General features: G+C 35.9%; 1 pseudogene; it reads right to left on the bottom strand.

Annotated features, from left to right (window-relative positions):
- Positions 1–6,322: 6,322 nt before the first annotated feature.
- LOC149230205 (transcription factor bHLH118-like) lies at positions 6,323–13,806 on the bottom strand (annotated as a pseudogene).
- Positions 13,807–15,488: the final 1,682 nt, after the last annotated feature.

Raw genomic sequence — 15,488 nt, 5'->3', positions numbered from 1 at the left:
TGGGCCGTGATGGTCTGGGAATTTGGCAATAGCTAACCAACTATATATTGGGTATTATATATTGGGTATTTAATGCCTTCAGAGCAGCACGCGACTTAACGCGATAACACGGGACTGGGCAAATTCGGCATTAAATAATATTTGCCCGCTCCCAATATGGCTAGTTAGCTCCAGCCTGTGAATTTCTGGTTAGGGAGAAGATCCCGAATTAAATTCTCATAAACAACTGAAAATAAAAAAAGCACGTGAAGAATCAAGTTTCTGTGCCTCATCTGAGTGGTGATCACTTCCCCAAACGAGGGAAAATCCTGTCAAAGATCACAAGTACAGAAGATACTCCATGTATTGAACTATATGTAAAAGGGTTGGCAAACCAAACAGATGCAACAGTTACGAATACCATGAGTAATATGGAAATTACATGTAAAACAGATGGATACTCAGACATGCAAATCATTAAAATGTATTGAGTATTATGGAAATTATTGCGAAATCAATATTCAAATACAATATTTATAATGTTATATTTTAGACTTTTGTGATATTTATAATATTATATTTTAGATTTTGTGATCTACCATGTCAATAAAATTGTTTTTGGATTAATCATATAATTAAGATTTGATTAAAATTTTGAAATATTTTTGATCAATATTTCAAATTATTTAGTGTAGTTTATCCTCAGTTCTTACCATATTAGATAATTTCATCTTCAATTTTGACAATAAACTATATTAAATAGTTCTAAAAATAACCAAATCTTAATAATATAATTAATCCCAACAACAACATTTATATTTTAAAAATGGAAAATACAACAAGCATCTGACAAAAAAAGCAATGCCTCTCTCCTTGCCTCATTAATTTGGAAAATACAACCAGCATCCTGACAAAAAAAAAAGCAGCGACTCTCTCCTCCCCTCATTAATTTGTCCATTTTCACCGGGCAGAAGAATTTTTAGAAGCATTGTAGTCAGATGTCTACAATGACTGGGTGACTGGGTCCATCTCAAACATTGTGTATTATGCCGATATCCCGGTACAGATTTAATGATGTACCCTCGCGAGTAGCGATGGGAAATAATATAAATTTACTAGTCAAGCACATCCTAAAAAACTGCGACACTCTCCAATGACAAGATTCCAGGGAGATCGGTTGTTCACCTCTAAATCAGTTCAACTAACGAAACAAATTAACGTTATATGTTTTGGGCTTCTGTTGGTATATTTCAGCTTGCGGAAATTGTTTTTGTTTGTATGGTTTTATTAATTTTATTTTAAAATTAAAGTTTTAAATTTAATGTATATTTTTTTTTGTAAGTTTTGGTAGAACCCAGTCATTACATTTTCGACTTTTTACAACCTCCGCAGGATTCGAACTTGGGTGGGGGGTGTGAAAGCCATCCACCCCAGCCATTACATCATGCACGTCATGTGCTAAATTTAATGTATATTATTAAGTATACATTTATTTATATATTTAAAAATGCAGCTTAAATAAATTAAAAAAATATAACTTCACAAAGAATTATATTATTTTTAAAAATTAAAAATTAAAATATTTATATTTTATTTTTTTAATATTAATTTTTATTATAATATAATTTTATTTTGATAAATATATATTGGAAATGGACAGGAGTAAACATATGTTTTGGGATTTAAGGAAAGAGGTTAATGACCCAAAATTCAAATGTAGATCTTACAATAGTGAAAGCTTACCTTCTTATAGATCTCCAAGAGATAATTCTAAGTGGGGTGGTTTTTCTTCAATAACAATGATGAGTCAGCCTACATTAACACATAGTAACTCGTGATGACTGTCCTCCACGGTTAGGGAGGTGGCGAGGAGCATGCACAAAATTAACGCTGTACTTGACGACCATGAAACAGAATACCAACCCACCATGATTGAGTGTGAAGGTATGATCGCTAATCAACCTATCTTTATTTTGTTTGATCCGAGTGCTAGCTTAAGCTATGTTAGTCCTAAGATTGTAGAGGGATGCCAACTACAAAGCAGTAAATTTCAAAACCTTGGTTAGTCCAATTAGCCACAGGGGCAAAGCGAAGGGTAGTTGCAAAAATAGAACATTGTCTTGTGGATATTTCGGGACAATAGATTTATGTTAATTTAAATATACTCCCATTGGGATCATACGATGTACTAATAGGGATGGATTGGTTGGAAGGACATTGGTTCTTAGTAGATTGTAAGGGAAAATCTGTTAATTACCTTATTGAATGGGGATAGAGGAAGGAAATTCAAGGAATTAAGAAAAATATTAAGTTATGTCCTATTACTGCTAACCAGCTCGGAAAATGCATCAGGAAAGGTTGTCAAATTTATGTTGTACATGTAGGATATACAAATTCCAAGAGCAAGATGACTTCTCTGGAATATATTTCTATCATTCAAGAATTTGTTGATGTGTTTCCTGAATCCATACCTGGGTTACCACCCAAGCGAGATATCGATTTTACAATTGAGTTGGTTCTAGGTGCAACTCCTGTTTCCAAAACTCCTTACCTGAATTAACAGAACTCAAAATGTAGCTACAGGAGCTGCTTGATAAAGGATATATCCGCCCTAGTGTGTCTCCCTAGGGAGCTCCCATATTGTTCGTACGAAAGAAGGACAAAACTCTAAGATTATGTATTGATTATCGTCAGTTGAATAAAATGACAATCAGAAATAAATACTCTTTACCTCAATTTGACGATTTATTTGATCAAGTTTGGGGAACGAATTTGTTCTCCAAGATCGAATTAAGGTCCGGGTATCATCAAATAAGGATTAAGGAAGAAGACATTTGTAAAACTGATTTTCAAATTCATTATGGTCATTATGAGTTTGTAGTGTTACCTTTTGGTCTTACGAATGCCCCGACGAATTTTATGAGTCTCATGAATGGTATTTTTCAGCCATACTTAGATAAGTTTGTGTTGATTTTCATTGATGATATATTGATTTACTCTAAGAATCAGGTGGAACATGAAAAGCATTTGAGAATTGTATTGCAAACCTTATGGGACAATCAACTGTATGCTAAGTACAACAAGTGTGATTTTTACAAAAGTCAGATACAATATCTCGGTCATGTCATATCAGTAAAAGGTATAGCGGTAGACCCGAAGAAGATTAAGACCATTATGGAGTGGGCCACCCCGAAGAATGTCATTGATATTAGGTCCTTCTTGGGCCTAGCTGGGTACTATCATCGGTTCATTGAAGGATTTTCAAAAATCGCTTTCCCCATGACTTCGTTACAAAGAAGGGAAGGAATTTCCGGTGGACAGCTGAATGTCAACAAAGCTTTGAGCAATTAAAACACCTACTTACTACTGCACCTGTATTAAAGGTGGCGGATCCAGAGAAATCTTTTGTTGTATGCACAAATGCTAGCAAGGAGGGTGTTGGCGGAGTATTAATGCAAGAGGGAAAGGTTATAGCTTATGAATCCCGCAAGTTGAAGGAATATGAGAAGCGATACTCTACTTATGATCTTGAATTAACAACAGTAGTGCATGCACTAAAAATGTGGCGACACTACTTGTTGGGGAAGAAATTTTTGTTGTTAACAGATCATAGTAGTCTTACAAATTTCTTTAACCAATCCAGTTTAAATGCCCATCAAGCTAGGTGGACAACCTTTTTAAGCGAATTTGACTTTGAAATAAGGCACCTTAAGGGAAAAGAAAATCGGGTTGCCGATGCATTAAGCAGAAAGTTGCATTGTATTTATGAAATACAATTCAACCAAGTGAAGTCAAATCTCCCTGATATGATTAAAGAAGCATCTCTTAAAGACCCGGAATATACCTTCCTTTGGCAACAAGCAATCAATGCCCAGAATAAAGGGGAGAAATCTGAATATGGAATAAATCTAGATAAACTGTTAACTTTTAGAAATCGAATTTATATTCCTAATTAGAATTCTATTAAACAATTTTTATTGGATGAATTTCACAGGAAACCATATGCTTCCCACCTAGGATACCAAAAACTACTTTTAGCTATCAAGAAAGGTTATTTTTGACTAGGTTTAAGAAAAGACATTACTGAATATTTGACTAAATGTTTAGAATGCTAGCTGGTGAAGGGAGAACATCAACATCCCGTTGGACTACTACAACCACTGCCTATCCCTCAGTGGAAAAGGGAGGTGATTACTTTGGATTTTATCACCGGTTTTCCTTAAACTAAGAAGCAACAGACTCAGTTATGGTGATGGTTGATAAGCTAAGCAAAGTGAAACGAAAAAAAAGAGAATATCATGCTTAGTTTTTAAATAAGGAGAAACTAAAAATAACTGACATGTAATAATATATTTTTTTATTATAAAAATTAAAATAAATAAATAAAAACAAAATTTAATTTAACATAAATATTTGCCCAATTTCCTTAAATTATTAAAAGCAAATTTATTGGTTCAAAACAAACTTAATTGATATCATAGAAAATATAAAATATAAATAAAAAGAAATATAATAGTTCAATTTAAAAAACAAAAAATAAAAATTCCAAAATGGAAACAAAGAGATTGAAAGTATTATAACTTTTTTCAAATAAAAAAACTAAAAAATATTATATTTAGTTAGCAAATTAAAAAAATCCTAAAAATTAACCAACCTGTTAGGATTATTTTCTGTAAAACAAAATGTCGTAGTCTTTAACGCGACTTTTTGAAAGCTTTTCCGGCAATTTTTTTCGGTGAAAATCCGGCAGTAATTTATTGAAATCCAAGTTTGATAATTAGTTTCTGCACAATGAAAGCGTCCCAGGGGTTTTCCAGGGTGCTGAATCCGAATATGCAATTAAAAAACCATTTTAACTGCAACAAATCATGATTTCATCTCAATTTCTTCTGCCGGATTCCGTCACCAGAATCTCAAAAAGTCGCATTATAGACAACTCCAAACAAAATCACTTAATTCAACATGAATATTTGAATTATTTCTATATTAAAATTTTAAAAAACATACACGGTTATATTAAAAATAAATAATAAACATTAACACAAATAAAATAAAATTGTTGCTCGATAAATAAGAAGTCAAAGAAAAGGGCTTTTGATCGGCCTCTGCCATCGTTGAAACTGAATAAAGATGGTTATGTACAAGGATAACGTGTGAAGTATGTCTTTCTGAATGTTGAGCATACGATAACTATTTTTTGAAATCTGTTGAAAGCACTTCCATCATTAAATTATGAATATATTGAAAGCGATTACTGTAAAATGGGGAATATAACGAATATATTTGTTACAGAATGACTTTTGAAATATATTGAATGAGATTATTGTAAAATAGGGAATATAAAGAATATATGTTTAGAGGCATGAAAAATTTCTAGGATGACTTTTGGAATAAAATTAATATGATGACTTTTAAAAGATTCATGGGTATGAAATGGATGTAAATATATGATGTAAATTTGCTGTTTCTTAGGTGGAACTTGTGTTCCGGAATGTTCCATTTTGAGTTTGATTGTTAAGTTTTCACGGGGGAAGGTCAAGGATAGTTACTTTGTGATGTATTTTCCTCGGTTCTAGGGATGCGTATTCCACTAGGATTATAAGTGGAAGTTTGGTGGTTAGAAATCTAAATGCAAGATTTGATGAATTGAAGCTTCTGTGATCTGTAATAGTTGAAAGAATAACTTCGGCGTAAATCACATGTAGACAGACATTTGTCGACGCGTTTCGAACCAACTAGTGTGGTTCATCGTCAGGACAAGTTTAGGACAAGTTCAAAACGCACAAATGTCTGTCTATATGTGATTTACGCCGAAGTTATTCTTTCAACTAATAAGACATACACTATTGGTTAGTTGGTTCGAAACGCGTGACAAATGTGTTTACGCCGAAGTTATTCTTTCAACAAATAAAATATACACTAGTTGATTAGTTGACAAAAGGCCGAAATTATTCTTTCAACAAATAAAACATTCTTTTTAGTCCCCGTGATGAGAGAAGCCTCCGCCATGTACACCTACATATGAACGATTACTTCTATGTGGCAACCTTAATACAAATGTTGCCTTGGTTGTTTTATTGGAGCCCATAAAATTTTACAGTTCACCGCATTTCTTATTCTCTTGAGCAAATTGAAATCAGAAATAAAATAATTCATGAGTCACCCCCTCTGGATCTTATGATCTAAACACATTTTTTTCTGGATCTTATGATCTAAACACATTCAAAATCTTGCGCTACGAAGTAAAAGGTAGTCGGTCAAAGCTGGTAATAAATGTAAAGTATAAAATTGCTAAACCTTCAACATTTTTTTTGGGGAAGAAAGGATGATTAGTTCCAAGAGTCTACAGGTCCTGTAGGTCATGACTGTGGCCATTAATTACCAAATGCCAAAGTTTCGAGAATATCGACATTAAAAGCTTTAAGATCATGTACCTGAAGCGTAAATAAACATCATTAGATACACATATTTAAGCTACTGATAGAGCAATAAACAGGGAAGAGTGGTATATATTACAACTTAATTAGGAAGATATTACCTTGGCATGCATTGTATGAAAGACCCTGTTATTGCTAATGGCGAAACCTGCAGCGCTCAAAACTACAAGGCTTGTTTCTTCCAATGCATGTAGAAGATCAGTGTATACAATCTGATGTTCGAAGTTTTTGGTGGAGACCTGAACACCTAAACCGAAGGACTTTATTTCCACAGAAGGGAAGTGATCCCGATCTGATTCTCGGAATAACGGAGATTTACAAATTTTCTGGTTATACGAGAATTGCAAACCATCCAAAGAAACATTTGCATTTCTCCTGAAGTTGGCCTTGGACTTCATTTTATCTCTTTTAGCTGAAAGCTCTTCAATTATTTGCTGTAGCTGTAAAATGTAATTAATGGCTGCGTCCACTTGGTCTGTCACTGAACTTTTTCCCTGCACATCACTATTGAAATATTAATGATTTCAACTGCGCGACTGTTGAACCGTGCGTATTTAATTCAGCAAAACCACCAGTCTCCCATCGGACCGCTTTCGCTGAGGCAGTGGTTTTCCGCCGCGGGACTCGTCATTTGATGCGTGTACACAGTACTTTTTGCAAAACAGTTTTTTATCGGGACATAACATTCGTTTTTTTGGCAAGCGATATTGGTCCAATTGCAAGGATGGATGATGTCCATTGACGTATAGGGTTTTTTTGACAAGCGATATTTGTCCGATTGCAAGGATGGATGATGTCTGTTGACGTATAGGCCTGCAGCAAACACATTGCGTGAAGTTTTTTGGTTGATCACCGTTTATTTCATAAAAGTAATTAATGAAATTTAATGACGTATAGGCCTGTAGCAAACACATTGCATGAAGTTTTTTGGTTAACCACCTTTTATCTCAGAAAGTAAATGAAATTTAATGTGGTTCGTAGAATATAGGTAAAAGCTTCAATTTTAATGTTTTTTATATGCATAGAAGTATGGGAAATTAAAAGATACGTATGGTCATTGTTTTTGTTAAAAATATATATCTAGAAGTAATGTAATATGTAAAAATAAAAAAGCTTGTGTCATTTTTTTTGGTTATTGTTGTTCGGTGAAAAACAACAGGCGAATGCACAACAGCGTGTGGAATTTTTTTTTGGTTGATTCAGTGAAATGAAATGTAATGCACAGCGTGTGAATGTGTGTTTTTGGGTTGAATATGCAATGTAATGAAATGAGAGCAACAACAACTCGCGAATGTAAAAGCTTTTTTCACACAGCAGTGAATGAGATTTTTACACAACAGTGTAAAAATATTTGCAGCAAAGCATATGTAAGGGATTTCTTTTACAACAGTAAATCCATGTATTTTTTTATTTTTATTTTTTATTTTTTATTTTTACAGCAGTAAATATAAATGAAAAATTTACACACAACAGTTTTTTTAAGTTCTTGGTGAATCCCTATGTTAAGAGGATGAAGTTTGTATCAGGAATTTTATTAATGAATATAAAGTTTTTATGTGTGTGAGAAACTTTGTCTGCTCAGCAAACAATTTTAAAGCTTCCCTGTATTAAAGATCTTGTGGTAAAAACAAAGTATTACTCTCTGTTCAGTGATTTTGTTTTGGAATTTACCAGAAAATTCCCAACAGTGGTATCAGAGCTTGTCCAAGCTCTTTGAAGGTGTCAAAGAAGCTGATGGAAGGTTCTTTTCTACAACAGCTTCTCCAGCAGAGTGAAGACTCAGTCAAGGTATTTCTCAAAAAAAAAATTGTGTGTTGTTGTTGAGAATAGTTAGTGATTTTTAAATACACAATGATAGTTTAGAGTACAAGAATGGCTGGCTCCAGCACTAGCACTAGCATGGACATTTTTAATACTCAGCTCCCACAGTTTAATGAGAAAAACTATGACTATTAAGCAATAGCCATGAGAGCCCTGTGTGCCTCACAAGATTTATGGGAACTTGTTGAATATGGGTTTGAAGAACTAGGAGATGAAGATGAGTTTAATAGATTAACTCAGGCAGAGAAATATCTGTTGAAGAGCAATAAGAAGAAGGATTCAAAAGCCCTCGTATTTTTATATCAAGCAGTGCACGAGAGTGCGTTTCCAAGGATAGCAGTAGCCAAGACATCCAAAGAAGCATGGCAAACTCTCAAGACAACCTATCATGGCATGGAGAAAGTTAAGACAACAAAACTACAGTGGTTGAGGAGAGATTTTGAGAATCTGTGCATGAAGGAGTCAGACAATATTGACTCATTCTTCACACATGTGATTGGTCTGGTTACACAAATAAGGACTCATGGAGAAGTTCTTGAAGAAAGGAGGATTGTGGAGAAACTATTGAGGGTCCTACCCTCAAAGTTCGATGTGATTGTCACCACCATAGAAGAGACAAAGGATCTCACAAACTTTTTAGTTGATGAACTTCATGCATCACTGATAACACATGGGAAAAGGTTGAGTAGAAATGAAAACTCGTCTCTAGAACAAGCCTTTAAGACCCAGATGTCTTTTGGAAAAGGAAGAGGTCAAGGCAGAAGAAACAAGAGAGGAAGAGGCAGAAGCCAAAACAGAGGTGGAAGAAACAGTCCAGCAAATGCTCAAGGAAAAGGCAGCAATCCAAATCAGAACCAAAGCCAAGGCAGCAGTCAACAAAGTGGACAACATCATGCTCAAGGACAAAGGTATGAAAAATCCAATGTCCAATGTTATTATTGTAAAAAATATGGGCATTATGCAAATGAATGTAGGAAGAAGTAGCATGATATGAGCAATAGATCTAGTGCAAATATCACTAGAGAAAATACCGGCCAAGATAGTGTGTTGTTAGCTTGTAACATGGCTGAAACAAACAGTTATGATATATGGTTTCTAGACTCCGGTTGCAGCAACCATATGACAGGAAACATAGCCCTATTTTTTGCTTTAAATCAAAATGTGAAATCACAAGTCACACTTGGGGCTGACAGTAAAATTTCTGTTATGGGAAAAGGAGAAGTAAAAATATTTACAAAGAAAGGTGAAAGGAAAACCATAGTAGATGTCTATTATGTTCATGGAATGAAGTGTAACTTCTTAAGTATTGGACAGCTTGTTTAAAAGGGTTACAATGTTTTTTTGAGAATGATGTATGCACCATCATGGATAGAGCACCTAGCAAAAGATGTATTGCTGAAGTGAAGATGACAAGGAACAGGATGTTCCCTCTAAGGATAAAGGCAGATTTGAAAAGTAAAGAAGTAATTGCAGCAGTTACCCAAGAGGTTTTCCAAAGCGAACCGAAAGATGAAAATTGGTTGTGGCACTTGAGATTTAGACATCTCAACTTTGGAGGTCTTAAATTGTTGAGTAGAAAAGGAATGGTAAGAGGATTACCATTGATAGAGAAACCAAACAGCCTTTGTGAAGGTTGTATCTTGGGGAAACAACACAGAGAAAGTTTTCCATCAGGGAAAAGCATAAGGGCAAAGACACCCTTAGAGATTGTCCACTCAAACTTATGTGGACCAATGCAAACTCCATCATTAGCAGGCAGCCAATATTTTCTAACATTCATTGATGATTTCACCAGAAAAACATGGGTTTATTTCTTGAAGAACAAAAGTGAAGTGTTTGAAAAATTTCGAAATTTCAAAGCACTTGTAGAAAATCAAAGCGGGCTGCATATCAAAGTTCTAAGAACTGATAGAGGAGGTGAGTGTATCTCTAAGGAATTCCTACAGTTTTGTAGAGAAAATGGAATTCATAAGCAATTTACAGCTAGGTACACCCCGCAGCAAAATTGAGTAGCTGAAAGGAAGAATAGGACAATCATGGATATGGCGAGGAGTATGCTAAAGGCAAAGCATTTGCCAAGCTGAAGCTGTACACTGTGCAGTATATATTTTGAATAGATGCCCAACAAAAGCAATCATGAACAAAGTGCCGGAAGAAGCATGGGGTGGGAGAAAGCAAGGAGTCACCCACATGAAAGTTTTTGGTTGTGTGGTTTATGCACACATTCTAGATCAGCTAAGGAGGAAGTTGGACAACAAAGGGGAGAAATGTATTTTCATTGGATATAGTGAGGAATCCAAAGCTTACAGGTTGTATATCCCATCTACCAAGAAGTTTTTTGTGAGCAGAGATGTTCAGTTCATTGAGGAGGAAGCTTGGGATGGAAGCATAAAGAAAACAGTGAATGTTAAAAACTGTTTGTCTCATGATGAAGATGATGAGGAGATAGCTGAAATACATCCCCAAACAGTAGCGCCAACACAAGGACAGCGAGGGACAACCTTGAGGAGAAATGAAAGTGCTTCTCCAAGCACACCACAAGGAGGAAATTCAAGTGCTTCTTCAAGCACTTGCACACCAAATGAAAGAGGTAAGAAGTTCAGAAATTTAAGTGACATTTATGATGAAGGTATGAATTCTTTGTTTGCTTTATATTGTCATGTTGATGACCCTATTCATTTCGAAGATGCTATTAAGGATAGGAAATGGATAGAAGCTATGGATGAGGAGATCAATGCCATAGAAAGAAACAAGACATGGGATTTGGTTGAACTACCAAAAGGAAAGGAAGTCATTGGAGTTAAATGGGTCTACAAGACCAAGAGCAATGCTGAAGGCAAAATAGAAAGACACAAGGCAAGACTTGTTGTCAAAGGATATAAGCAGCAGTATGGGAGAGACTATGAGGAAACTTTCGCACCGGTTGCTAGAATGGAAACCGTGAGAGCAGCGCTGTCCATAGCAACACAAAACAAGTGGAAAGTTTACCAAATGGACGTGAAGTCAACATTCCTAAATGGAGTGTTAAAGGAAGAGGTCTACATTGAACAACCTCTAGGCTATGAAAAGAAAGGCCAAGAGCACAAAGTGTGAAAATTGAAGAAAGTTCTTTATGGGCTGAAGCAAGCACCAATAGCATGGTACAGTAGGATAGATTCCTATCTACTGGAAAATGGATTTGAAAAGTGTGAGGGAGAACCCACCCTCTACATCAAAGAAAATGATGGTAAAATACTAATTGTTATGTTATATGTTGATGAATATCTCATTGAAAATTTCAAGGCAGTCATGAAAGAAGAATTTGAAATGATTGACATGGGTTTGCTGAGATACTTCTTAGGAATAGAAGTAGATCAAAATGAAAATGGGATTTTTATCTCACAAGCAAAATATGTTAATGAAGTGTTGGAGAGATTCAATATGCAGGACAGCAAGGCAGCAATCACTCCCACAGTGATGGGATTAAAACTCAGCAAAGAGGACAACAACAAGGATTTTGATCCTAGTTTGTACAAGAGCATAGTTGGCAGCCTCATGTATTTAACTGCAACTAGGCCGGATATAATGCATGCTGTTAGTTTAATTTCCAGATTCATGGAGAGGCCAAAAGAAGCACATTGGCAGGCAGCAAAAAGAATTCTGAGGTATGTCAAAGGTACTAAAAGGTTTGGCATTTTATATACTGTCTCAGAATGTTCAGATTTAATTGGATACATTTATAGTGGTTGGGCTGGAAGTGTAGATGATCGGAAAAACACATCCGGTTATGTTTTTCACATGGGTTTAGGAGCCATTTCATGGGCTTCTAAGAAACAACCTATTGTAGCATTGTCTACAGCAGAGGCAGAATATGTGGCAGCTACAACATCAGCATGTCAAGCAGTTTGAATGAGAAGAATGTTAAAGAGCTTAGGCCAAGAGCAGGCAAAAGGAATGATAATTTTTTGTGACAATAGCTCAGCTATTGCATTATCCAAGAATTCAGTGTTTCATGAGAGAACGAAACACATTGACACAAGGTTTCATTACATCAGGGAATTGGTAAGCAATGGAGAAATTGTTTTAAAACATTGCAGGACTTAGGAACAGGTTGCAGACATTCTGACCAAGCCATTGGACCAGAAAAGTTTCGAATTTTTGAGGAAATGTTTGGGTATGACTGATAACCTAGCAGTTGAAATTAAAGAGGAGTATTGAAATATTAATAATTTCAACTGCGCAACTGTTGAACCGCGCGTATTTAATTCAACAAAACCACCAGTCTCCCATCAGACCGCTTTTGCTGAGGCAGTGGTTTTCCTCCGAGGGGCTCCGCTACTGTACACCATTTGACGCGTGTCCACAGTACTTTTTGCAAAACAGCTTTTTATCGGGACGTAACGTTCGTTTTCTTTGGGCAAGCGATATTCGTCCGATTGCAAGGATGGATGATGTCCGTTGATTAAAGTCAAAGCTGTGTACAGGCCTGCAGCAAACACATTGCGAGAAGTTTTTTGGTTGACCACCGTTTATCTCAGTAAAGTAATTAATGAAATTTAATGTGCTTCGTAGAATATAGGTAAAGGCTTCAATTTTAATGTTTTTTTTATATGCACGGAAGTATGGGAAATTAAAAGATAGGTATGGTCATTGTTTTTGTTAAAACAAAAAAAAATACGCAATGTAATATGTAAAAATAAAAAAGCTCGTGTGTCATTTTTTTTGGTTATTGCTGTTCGGTGAAAAACAACAGGGGAATGCACAACAGCGTGTGGAATTTTTTTTTTGGTTGATTCAGTGAAATGAAATGTAATGCACAGCAGTGCGAATGTGTGTTTTTGGGTTGAATATGCAATGTAATGAAATGAGAGCAACAATAGCTCGCAAATGTAAAAGTTTTTTTCACACAACAGTGAATGAGATTTTTACACAGCAGTGTAAAAATATTTGCAGCAGAGCATATGTAAGGGATTTCTTTTACAACAGTAAATCCATGTGATTTTTTTTTTATTTTACAGCTAAAAATGTGAATGAAAAATTTACACACAGCAGTGTAAATCTTTTCAAAAGAGACAGAGTAATTTTTTTTAAGTTCTTGGTGAATCCCTCTATTAAGAGGATGAAGTTTGTATCAAGAAGTTTATTAATGAATATAAAGTTTTTATGCATGTGAGAAACTCTGTCTGCTCAGCAAACAATTTTTAAGCTTCCCTGTGTTAAAGATCCTGTGGTAAAAACAGAGTATTACTCTCTGTTTAGTGATTTTGTTTTGGAATTTACCAGAAAATTCCCAACAATCACGAGATCCAACTTTAGAAAGTATTGTTGATGTCTAATACTGAAAACCCTAGAAATCATTTAAAAAAAATACAGTTACCCGAAGATTTTCGTCTGGAAGCAAAGATCTCAACGTTGAAAAGAGCGTCTTCATCTCTCTGCGCCGTTGTCTTTCAATCGTTTTGGCATTCCTTTTCGCAGACGGTACGATGCCTGTTAGTCTATTCCCCGACTGAACATGAGCTGAAAGACTGGAAGTGCAGAAGGTCATGGAGCCCAGTTGCGGTTGCAGGGTTTCTATCGAAGAAGCCATGGCCGTGGAGGGTATTATAAGTTTGGGGATATTCAGGCAATTGCGTTGATAAAAAAATATTGGAACTCGATGCAGTTCCGACAGTGAGATTTCTTTTGTCATTATTACAGGAGAGAGATGTTGAGTGCAACTCAGAGGGAAAGTTCATCTTTTGAGCGTAAATTGCAGATGGCGATACAGAATCTTACAAATTACAAACCCTAAGATAGTGTTGAACATCAACAAATTTCCAACGATTTACGTACCAGCAAGTGGGCCGGTGATAGTCTGCAAATTTCTGGTTAGGGAGAAGGTCCCGAATCAAATTCCAATAAACCACTGAATATCAAAAAAGCACGTGAAGAAACAAGTTTCTCTGATATTCTGAGTGGTGATCACTTCCCCAAACAAGGGAAAATCCTGACAAAGATCACTGCAGAAGATACTCCATGTATTGAACTATATGTAAAGGGGCTGGAAACCCAAACATAGCCAACAGTTAGGAATATCATGAGTAATATGGAAATTATATGTAAAATGAATGGATACTCAGACTGATGCAAATCATTAAAATGCCTTGAGTATTCAAATACAATATTTATAATGCTCTATCTTAAATTATTTATGAGATTTTTTTTTGGATTAATCATATTATTAAAATTTGATTTATATTTCAAACCATGTGGAAAATTAATCATATTAAATAATTTTTCTTGGATCCTATAAATAACCCACATAGTTCAAAAGGTTTTTTGTTTTTTTGTTTTTTTTTTTTCCTGAATAAGGCTACTTCTATATTAATACAAAAATATTTTACACCGAGGCTGTGACCTCGTAGAGCTAGCCTAAAATTGCGGCATGATTACAGTCAAAGCAAATTTGTGTGCCAAAATCCATTGGAGTATTGCCCTCCAGAACTGTAGAGAGCCTGTTCCTGAGTAAAGCAAAAATACATAAAGCCCCATATTTGTACTTGGAATTGAGAGTTGAACCTGAGCTGTATGACAACCAAAACTTGGAATTGGGAATTAAACCGGAACTAGAAGACAACCCAGACAGTAAAACTAGACTTGGTAGCTGTGACCAGCTACACGACAACCTATAGCTGAAAACAGAGGTAACTGTGACTGCGACCAAAAATAGAATCTGAAGGTTGGCAGAATACCCTTTGCATATAGAAAACTGGCAGTATGAACTAATGCGATTGTAATCATAATTAGGACAGTGATAGGTGGACCTTCTCAAGCTGGCAGAAGTCCAACAGAACCAAAAAGAACCAACCTGCTTAAGCATCAGGAGAGGGATCAGGCGGCTCCTCGGTGATGCGGCATCCAAATTTGTTATCATCATCGTCATCAGAGGAGCTCGCTGGATTCTTCATGCTCTGTGAAGCCTTGCCTTTACCAGAGCCTGAAGCTTTGCTCTGATCGATGTTTGCCTGGATGGGACCTGGATTGTCTACCACCGGCCTGTCCGAAGTTGCTCTGAGGGAGCCGGCTCCATGACTCGAATTGAGCTCGGTAAGCTCAATGGTGACCGTGGCCATGAAGGTGGAAGAGCCATGACTGCAGGGGAAACGTAACCGAGCGGCATTGGTCATTGAATGGAAGGAGCTTGGAACTGGTATTTGTAACCCTCTGCCTCTACCCCGACCGCTCCGAGTGGCAGGGTATCTATCCGAGCGCAGGTCCGGGTCTGAAGTT

This window comes from Pinus tabuliformis, chromosome J (genome assembly GCF_031772625.1).
Source record: "Pinus tabuliformis cultivar Carrire ecotype Pingquan chromosome J, CPIR1, whole genome shotgun sequence".
Taxonomy (NCBI): domain Eukaryota; kingdom Viridiplantae; phylum Streptophyta; class Pinopsida; order Pinales; family Pinaceae; genus Pinus; species Pinus tabuliformis.
Note: the sequence above shows the minus strand (reverse complement) of the source record. Positions and strands in the feature narration are given on the sequence as shown.